Source organism: Chiloscyllium plagiosum, chromosome 35 (genome assembly GCF_004010195.1).
Source record: "Chiloscyllium plagiosum isolate BGI_BamShark_2017 chromosome 35, ASM401019v2, whole genome shotgun sequence".
Taxonomy (NCBI): Eukaryota; Metazoa; Chordata; class Chondrichthyes; order Orectolobiformes; family Hemiscylliidae; genus Chiloscyllium; species Chiloscyllium plagiosum.
Window position 1 is genome coordinate 1,135,912 of NC_057744.1, and position 10,688 is coordinate 1,146,599.

The window sequence follows — 10,688 nt, forward strand, 5'->3', positions numbered from 1 at the left end:
GGATTCGCAGGATCCTATGTTGGCAGCGTTGGTGGGACTACTCCAGCACCTTCCTGTAGCTGGGTGACCAGAACTGTACACTGTGCTTCAAAAGTGGTCCCACCAATGTCCTGTCCAACCACTGACATGATGACATGTACTGCAGTATTTTCCCATGATCCTCAGCTAGCAGCTTCCAAACCCATGACCGTTTCCAACCTCAAGGGGCAGCAGATACATGGGGACACCACCCTCAGCAGGTTCTCCTCCAAGCCACTGCCCATCCTGACTTGGAAATCTATCACCGTTCCTTCAGTGTCGCTGGGTTAAAATCCTGGAATGCACTCCCGAATGGCATTGTGGGTATCCCCACAGCACATGGACTGTAGCAGTTCAAGAAGGCAGCTCACCCCCACCTTCTCAAGGGGCAACTAGGGACGGGCAATAGATGCTGGGCCCAGCCAGTGCACTGACATTTCATGCACAAGTAAAAATAAAAATCAAGACGTCCCAGAATTTCCACCCTTTTATCCCAGTGTTCAGAACATATTTAATGAAATATTAAAATGAACACCATTTGTAATAACATTTTAGATCTTTATGCCAGTATTACAGTAACTGTTTCACAAAAATGTCTTGGCAAATCTGTTATGTGGATCTATTTAAAGGGATGTACAGACAAGATGATGGATTGTTTGGTTAAAGACAAAGTATTAAAGAGATCTTAAGTAGAGGAAGGTTGAGATTTTAGTGAGAGAATTAATGCCGTGTTCAAAATCTCCTAAAATCAATGTAATAATTCAACCTTTCAGTTCTGCAGTTTACTGTTCCAATGGCACACCATCAATGCCATTGACAATATTTCCTGCATCAGTATTCCTAGTGTGGGACATCCCTGAGGAAGGGAGAAGGGGGAAGGATGATGACTTCAATTTTATAAATATTCATAATGTTTCTGTTGTGTCAAAGTTACCAGGAAATAGAAACAGTTCAAGTCTCTGAAAGGCGAGCTTAGACCAGCAGTTGGTTTGACACAGGCACTGGGTCCTTGTGATGAACTGTCAGTGAGCACACTCACACTTGGTAACATCCTGAAATGTTTAATGTTTGCCATGAACTGGCTTTGATTTAAAGGGAATTGATGAGGAAATGAGTGCACTGTCAAAGGTCCCGCCTTTGTGTTTATGAACTGAATCTTTCAGTGTCACAGAGAAAGAGTCAGAGGTGAACTGAGATGGAGAGGAACAGGCACAGAGTGAGAAGGAGAGAAGGAGGGAGGAAGGGAGGGAGTGAGGCAAAGAGAGAGAGAGAGCAGGGGACAGAGAGCGGAATCTTGTTGGGGCATTGGGGCATCACCCCTGATGGTTGCAGAAGGATAAGGGGCATGGCCTCTACTAGGCAAGGCCCCTCCACCACCTTGAACCAGGAGCCACTTGGGCAGTGGTGAAGACAGACCAACTGACCATCCCCGGAAAAGAGGAGCCAGGTAGAAAGCTCACTTACTGAGAGCGACCGGCCAATCAGAAGGTGGCAGGTCCCATACTCGGGACCACTGCACGGGAGGTGGAGGCAGAGGCTGCTGCGGGAGGGCGAGTCGCAGGTAAGGATTGTGAGGAAGGGGCCTGGTGGGTGACGGGTTGTGGGGAGAGGGTTCAGTGGTGGGGGGGGGGGGGGGGGGGAGTCAGCAGCGAGGCTGAGGAAGTGGGGGGGAAGGTAGGATTGACCCTCAGTAGGTTCAAGCACTGACTGACTTTGATCCAGGGACCTTCCTGCCCAGAGGAACAAGGAATAAAAGTAGGCCAATCAGCCCTTCTGATCTGCGCTGCCCCTCCATACAATCCTGGTCACTGGGATTTTCAACTCAACCCTACGTTTCCACATATCCCTGATTACCAAGGAGGTGAACAATAAGCAAGAATCCTTCTGCCTCTGTCTTCAAGATATTGGAAGATTTTGCATCCCCTGCCTCTTCAGCAAGGGAATTCCACAAACTCAACCGTTGGAGAGAACAAAATGTTTCTACATCTCAGTCTGAAATGGCGGTCCCTTATTTTTGAACAGAACCCTTGTTTCAGAGGAAACATCCTATCCAGATCCAGCCAGTCCTGTCCCCTCAGCAAGTGCTCCGTCGAAGATTCATTTTGGTTGCGAGGGTATCTGAGGCTTTGGGATTGATTCCAATCCCTGTGTACCAATACCAACCGCTGTGTACCAATACCAATCCCTGTGTACCAATACCAATCACAGTGTACCAATACTAATCGCTGTGTACTGATACCAATCACTGTGTACCAACACTAATCGCTGTGTACCAATACCAATCACAGTGTACCAATACCCATCACAGTGTACCAATACCAACCGCTGTGTACCAATACCAATCACTGTGTACCAACACTAATCGCTGTGTACCAATACCAATCACTGTGTACCGATACCAATCCCAGTGTACCAATACCAATCGCTGTGTACCAACACTAATCGCTGTGTACCAATACCAATTCACTGTGTACCGATACCAATCCCAGTGTACCAATACCAATCAGTGTCTACCAATTCCGATCGCTGTGTCCTGATCATTGGAGAACAGCTCAGTGGGAACACTGCCCCTCAGGACCTTTATGTGTTTCAATGAAGTTTCCTCTGATTCATATGAAGCCCAGAGGATACAGAGTCAGCCTTTTCTCATCGGGCAACCACCTCATTATGGGCATTAGTAAACCTTGTCTGAGCTGCCTCTACCAGACTGATATCCCTCAGGTGAGTATGGTGTGAGGCTGGCTACATGGTCAGAGTTGTTATGCACTCTGCACGGTGACAGATCCCGCTCAATCTCAGCTGCTGGATGAGGCCTGGACATGGTCATACATGGCTGAAAGATCAACCACAGGCTTTCCTGCTCACAGCCTCACGGCCTAATCTACCAGAAGGAGGAAGGCAGCATACAGTGGCACTCCTGATGTAATTTGTTGGTGATATGCACTGTCACATTGTCATCATCTGTTTGATGAAACCACAAACATTTGCACCTGAAAATCTGAAGCCTGCAATTACTGGAATCTGATTCTGAAGGAATGTAATGTGAATTATAAATGTAATGTGAATTATAAATGTAATGTGGATTATAAATGTAATGTAGATTAAAAGGACAGAGGAGTTCCAATTTGTCTTTGTACTTCTACAAAAAAAATCATCATTCAAAATATACAGGATTCATTTTACAGCAGACATGCATCCAAAAAATGTAAAAGACACTGAATACTCAAATTATTAAAACACATTTGCAGTACATGAGGTTGAGAACAGCGTGTGACATTGAGTTGAACTGCTGAACTTTACAGGTCTCATAACAAGGGACAGGATCCTCCAATTAATCCAATCAATTACATTGAATAAAACAAGAGAGAAATGCAATTGTTTTCAACATTTAACCAAGTGTTTAAAGAAGCTATATCAAGTGATCAATAACCAGGGCATTATGTGATCAATAAACATACTTTTCAGTCAATAACATTGTTATATGATCAATAATACAATACAGAACCGAATTGTGATCAATAACAATATTATACAAACACTAATTGTTGTTTGATCACTAAATGGGACATTTTACTGAACTTTTGATAGAATCAAGCCCCAGGGAGTTTAATAAAGGCAGTGTTAGAGACTCTGACTCCCCCCCCGCCCACCTCACCGTGTGTCAGCAATTGCCAGGGGTAGGAGCCTGTTGTGAGCTCACTGTGTAATACAGTCCCTGCACCATGTGGTGGGGCTGGTTTCTACCTGTTTGTGGTAGGGATGCTGTGCTAATCTTTAATGGAGCCTGTACAATGTTGTCCCACTAGGCACAGCAGTAAATCTCCGAAACAGAACAGAAAACGCAGCCAATGTGGAAGATAAGTGCGTGGCTGGAACAATGGAAGGCGAATGTTTTGGAGCTCATTCTCAATCTGACTGCATCGCGTTCAGAAACTGATCGGAATGTTCTGCAATCAAAGTGATTCATTTTTAATGCCCATCCCTCCCTTCATCCAGTTCAATATTGGCTTAGCTGTTACGGAAATTGTGGATGAAAGTTATCCTCCTCTCAAACATCGGCCTTAACTAACCATGGTCCATGGCCCGACATCAATGTTATTCATGGAAACTGGTCAGCTGTTTGAGAATTAAATTTCTCCTCTCTCACTGGATTCTCTGCTGTTGGTGTGAGGTTGTATTTTTAGGGATTTCTAGGACCCTAATGTTTACAGATTGGCTTTTGCAAATGGAACTACACAGGGACATAATTCAGGACTAAAGAAAGGTCACTGAACCATCACAAGTACAGTGCCACAGTATGCCATGGCGTTAGGAATAACCCAGTGCTCTTTCCCTGTTTTCCAGACTTGCCTTACTGTTTTCAAACCTCCTCTCGCTGTTTAGTGCGGATTCATGTGCTTAGCTCTTTTGTAGGCTCTGGTCCAGTCTGGCGATGCATAGTGGAGCATGTTTACGAAGTACATTTTCTGCACACAATTTCTGGCTGAAACTTTGGTTCCTTTGGAGACTGAGTGCGTGTATTCTAATTCCCATTCCATCTCGGTGATTTTACTGATGTTGAGATTCAAAGATCTTGAAGCTAAGATCGAATACCTGCACTACGACACAAAAAAAACCCAGCCAGAATCCAGGAGACATTTTATATTTTGGGTAAATGGCTTGTCATTTTACCTGTCCTTAAAGCTGAAATTTGAAATAGTGCTTCCATCCTGAAAAACATGTTTCGTGTAATCTACGCTGTGCAGGCCTCAGATATCATAGTGCAACAATAGAAATTGGACATCCCATCCTAAGGGAGACGAAATGGATTTGGTCCATTGGAATTTTTCTGAGGGAGTCAACGTACCTGGAATATTGGAATTCCACCCCAATGCTGGGAATAGATGGGGATTGGATTGATTCACTCCAACACTATGGGAGAAATTTGGAAGAATTTGGGAGAAATTTGGTGAATTGGAAATTCTACCCCAGTTTAACAGTAACATTGACATTTTTATTAGAGTAAAAGGGATGGGATTTTGGAGATTGGGAGGGAATGGGAAGGGGATTAAAGAAAAGCATTCCTTGCGAAGATCCTCATGATGATCATTTCTAAGTTGTTAAAAACAAAAACAGTGGAATCATTGTTTAGCTAAAGCAGAGCTGGCCTCATGGAGAGGCAAAAGAAGCAGATTCTAACTAATGCAAGTCTCTGGGTTCTTATAACAATCACATGCTATCTCCCTACCAGCTTGGTTCAAGATTATCTCTTAATTAATCCTTAGTTTTTATATAACAAGGGACACTTGCTTTAAAATAAAAATCCAGTTGGGATCATTAGACTATAAACTATTATATCAACAATTCTATACAGAGCATTCTTCCATCACTAAAATAATTCTTTCAAAGTGCTCCAACATTGTCCAACGTGCTCCTGAGTTTTACACTGCAGAGAGATATTTGCCTCCACCTTGACTCTTTGGTGAATGCAGGATTCTCTGCGTTTTTGTTATTCATTCATGGGATGGCGCATCAGAGGCTAGGCCAGCATTTACTGTCCATCCTGCATTGCCCTAGCCAACCACATTGCTGTGGGTTGAGAGTCATGTATCGGCCAGGCCAGGTAAGGATGGCAGTTTCCCTGCCTGAAGGACATCAGTGAACCAGATGGGTTTTTCTCACAATCGATTCATGATTGTTAATTCCAGATTTTTATTGAATTCACGTTCCACCACCTGCCATGGGGGGATTGAAACCCAGGTCCCCAGAGCATTACCTGGTCTCTGGATTAACAGCCCAGTGAGAATATGACTAGGCCACTGCCTCCTCCTCCTCACCTGAGGCCAATAGTCACGGCCCTGAAGTTAGCCTGAGTCCCTGCGTGAAGGAGGAAGGGGACATTAGTCAGGACTCCTGCTCACTAACCAGCAAATCCTAGCTGAGTTGATGGCTGAGGGCAGAATTGCATTTAGCTTCAGTGGCAATGTGTTCAATGCTCTGGCCAGACATTAGATTTCGGGAGCTGCAACCCGAGGCTTCACAACAGGAGCAAGTGAAACTGAAAAAGTATTTGTTCTGTTATCCTCGGGGAGCTTGTAACTGACAGGTTCTATGCAACCTCTGTGATTAAAAAATGTCCCAGGTTATATAAGGGGCTGTTACTACTCCTAGGTTTCTCATTTCCTTGATTCCTTTCTGCCTTTTGACCTTTAGACAACACCTCACCCAGTCCCCAGTCCCCAGTCCCCAGCACCCACATCTGTCCCATCCTTCAGACAGTTCCAAGATGAATGATAGTGACGCGTCATTTTTATTGATTTGCTTTCTGAATAAAGTTGTAGGTTTCAGTTTTTGACTGAACTCTTACAACTGTTAGAGGGTCAATTTCTACCCAATCTGTAGGGTGTTAAACCCTCCGACTCCCAGCCCTCCTTTGTGCACAGACTGTCTGAATTTGAAAGGTACTGTATGGTTGGGTAAAGAGGAGGGGGGGTCTAGGCTATGGGTTGCAAATTTCCCAGCCCAGTCTGAAGTCTCAGGAACCCGCACGTCCGGAAGGGTCCATCCTGGAGGAGGATCTACCTTCAAAAGGAGGCATCGCACTGGTCACACACATAAGCAACACTCTCTGCCATTGGCCAACCATCATGGCAACATGGGGATAAGCAGCCAATGAGAGAAGAGGCTGGTCTTGGACACTGGGGATCCACTGCTCACGATTGACAGAGAGTCTCGCTGGTTATTGATCAGCCGGGGGGGTCAAGGGGCAATGATAACGAAAGACCAGGCTTGCAAAGCAGAAGGTCCTGAATGGAGATAAAGACTTGGATTCAGTGCATCAAACACAGCGGCAGCGGCAGCATTGTATACCCACCATCACTTGCACAAAAACAATATCAAACGCCACTAACAACTTCCAACATTGTCCCCACCCACCCCACCCCTCCCTCATTCCCCCACCCTGGAGCATGCAGCAGTATCTGAGCGGCTAACAATTCCTGATCGGGTCAGTTCGACAGCACTTGGGATAGCTGGTCAGCATGGACGAGTTGGACCAAAGGGTCTGTTTCTGTGCTGTATATCTCTATGACTCTATGACTATCACCAGGGTCCAGGCTGCTCCGCCTTCTCAGTGTTCCCCTTTAACTTTCCTGTTCCAAGTCAGGGCATTAACCCTTTCCAAACCAGCACATTCGAACCGTCTGTGCCCTGTGTGTGTGCACCCCATGTATCATCGCAGGGAGTGAAACAAAACGTCCATTGCTGTTGGTTAACAAAGGGTTAAGCAGCTTCCCTGGCCACTGTCTCTGAAGGCGGGGTTTGGAGTTGCTGGACAGTGTGCTGATGGTCACTGCTGGTCATTTAGACATACTGTTCCTTCGGGAGAATATAAGGGGCCCGAGACCCAGGCTGGGGGTATCTGTGGGAGGAGTTGGGGTGGCGAGGAATGTCGGGCGGTCTGTACGATAACTGATTATAAATAGGGTGGAGTTGCTCCAAATAGTCATCATGGTAATCGCGCTGGCCACTCACGTATTCATCCTCATCTGATAATTCTTCATAGCGGTTCCCATTGTACTGCGGAGATAAAAACACACAGGTCTAAAAACATTTCACAATCAGCTTTGTGTTGAACTTTGAGAAACCTAGCAGCAGGGAGCCATCAATAACATTGTTGTAGTGGCCCGGCTGTCCCTCACTGGGATGGAAGCCAGCTGGGTGGCACCCTTCCTCATCTCCAGTCTTCACAAGCAAGTGGAGCACTGAACTCATCCACTGTTCATGTGTCTGAGTTCACATGTATTCTCTCTCTCAGACACAGACACAGACACAGACACACTCACACAGAGATACTCACGCACAGACAAACACACACAGAGGTACATACATACAGACACATGCGCACACATGGACATACACACACACACACACAGACACAGACATACACACAGAGGTACACACAGACACAAACATGCACACAGAGGTATACACACACACATGCAGACATAGATGCACAGACACAGGTATACAGATATGCAGATATACACGCACACAGACACATACACAGATGCAGACAGGGACAAACACAGACACACATACAGATACAAAGACACACAAACACAGACGCACAAGGACACACGTACAGAAACAATTATACATGGATGCTGTCTGACTCGCTGTGATTTGTTGTTTTCTACAGTAATTTGCTTCAACAGAGACACACAGATATACACATACTGGCATACACACATATACACATACACAGACATGGACAGAGACACATATACACACACAAACGTGTGCATACACACATATACACATACACAGACATGAACAAACGTGTGCATACACACATATACACATACACAGACATGAACAGAGACACATATACACACACAAACGTGTGCATACACACATATACACACACAGGCATGCCACAGAGACACATGTACTTTTTGGGAAGTGCAAAGCCAGTAAATGCACCCAATAGAAGCTAAAGTAACCAGACTATCTCTTACTCACTCTCCACACATGGTCATTGCACGGTTAGCTTGGATGGCTGGTTTGTGATGGAGACTGATGCTGACAGTGTAGGTTCAATACCTGTATCAGCTGAGGTTACTATGAAGGTGCTGCTTTCCCAACCTCTGCCCTGACCTGAGACATGGTGAACCTCAGGTTAAACTCACCACCAGCCATCTCTCGGCAATGAGACAGCAGCCCAATGGTTCCCTGGGACAATGGTGATGATTGCTCGTGTTCTGCTGTAACCTCAAAATGCTGCCTTCATTTCCCAGTGCCTGCCTGACCTCACCCTGTGTATCTGTACATGTTCCTCCAGCTCAACAACACGCTGAGCCCTCTGCTCTCTTTCACTGCTGACCTCTTGTTAACCTCCAATTTTAGTTGCTCCAAAGTTGGCTGTGCCTTCCATAGTCTGGGCTCTGGAAATCCCCAACAAACATCTCCTCCTCGCTTGCCTCATCACTTTCTCCCTCTGCTCCTCACTCTCTTTTGGTGGGTGTGGGTGAGGAGGAGTGGAGGTAGAGAGAACCAACTGGTCACAGTGACGATTGAATCATGATGGGTGGGTGTGGCTGATGGCTGCCTTTCTCCAAGGTACTGAATTCAGCACCTTCTCAGTGTGTTTACTGACCAGACCACAGACATTCACGGAACAGGAGGATGCTGGGCTAATTCCCAGTCAGAGCCAGAGCTAAGCTCAGCTCTTTTAGCATATATACGATTAGTGTGGAGTCTGCTGTATCTGTGAACCCAACCAGTCACTACTGTGTAGATTCCCCAATATCAACGGACCAGGCAATTAATTGCTGATCTTAACTTTGGCAAAGATTACAAATCAATGGAAGGCAATGGCTGAGTAGTATTATCACTAGACTGTTAATCCAGAAACCCAGGTAAGGTTTTAGGGACCCACGTTCGAAACTCACCTCAGCAGATGATGTAATTTGAACTCAGTAAAATCTGGAATTAAGAGTCTAATGATGGCCATGTATCCATTGACAATTGTTGGAAAAACCTACCTGGTGACTATTTGTGAGGACTTTGCACATTCTCCCCGTGTCTGCATGGGTTTCCTCCCACAGTCCAAATATGTGCAGGTTGGGGTGGATTGGCCATGCTAAGTTGTCCATAGTATTCAGGGATGTGTCAGTTAGGTGCATGAGTCAGGGGTAAATATAGGGTTGGGGAATGGGTCAGTGTGGACTTGTAGGGCCAAAGGGCCTGTTTCCACACTGTATGGATACTAATGACTTTTAGGGAACGAAAATGCCAACCTTACCTGGTCTGGCCTACATGTGACTCCAGACCCATAGCAATGTGATTGACTTTAACTGCCTTCTGGGCAATTAGGGATGGCCAATAAATGCTGGCTTAGCCAGTGACACCCTCTTCCCATGGATGAATAACAAAATCAATTCGCTGCAGCACTGAGAAACAGAAAGGGGGAGATCAACATGTGAAATGACAATTATGCTGCAATAGGGTGATCCTGTTTGGTGTCTGTTTCTGTAACACACTTAACAGCAGGTCCATACAGTGTTTAATTAGGTATTAGTCTGCATGCGAGCTGGTGAGAGATCAATGCTTTCTCAGTGTGGTTTGAGTAATACAAAGTCTGAGAATTCCTTTGAGGATCTTGTAGATATCAGTCCAAAATCCTAAAATATTCCAGGCTACTTTAAAAAGTCTGAGCATTCTCTCTGTCTCATTTCTATCAAGAATTGATTTCTTTTCTGATTTGAAGTAACTTTGATGATTTGGGATCACAAGTTTTCCTGCTGTTCCTAATGAGCCTGCTGCTATAGAGGGAACCCCACATTCTGAACCTGATAGCCTTTCCTGAACAGTTTGTACCTCTCCCGAAAACTCAATTCCTGTGACTCATTTCCACTTCAGAAGCTGCTCAGGGGTTGACCGTTTCCTTGCTGGTTCTCCCTGATTCCCTCAGGGACTTTTAGGTAAGTACATGAATATTGAGGGATATGGACAACCCCAACCCCAACCCCAACCTCACTATCAAATCAGCAGACAAGGGAGGCGCGGTAGTAGTTTGGCGCACCGACCTTTACACCGCGGAGGCTAAATGCCAGCTCGTGGATACCTCCTCCTACTGCCCCCTTGACCATGACCCCACCCCCCACCACCAAACCATCATCTCCCAGACC

At 45.6% G+C, this 10,688-nt stretch overlaps 1 protein-coding gene across 1 annotated transcript in view; it reads right to left on the minus strand.

Moving 5' to 3' along the window:
• Positions 1-5,757: 5,757 nt before the first annotated feature.
• LOC122540536 (nectin-1-like) overlaps positions 5,758-10,688 on the minus strand; it is a 304,355-nt gene continuing 299,424 nt past the window's right edge. Inside the window, exon 12 of the mRNA XM_043676400.1 lies at positions 5,758-7,575. The gene's annotated coding sequence lies outside the window, so the exon portion shown is untranslated. The remainder of the gene's footprint in view (positions 7,576-10,688) is intronic.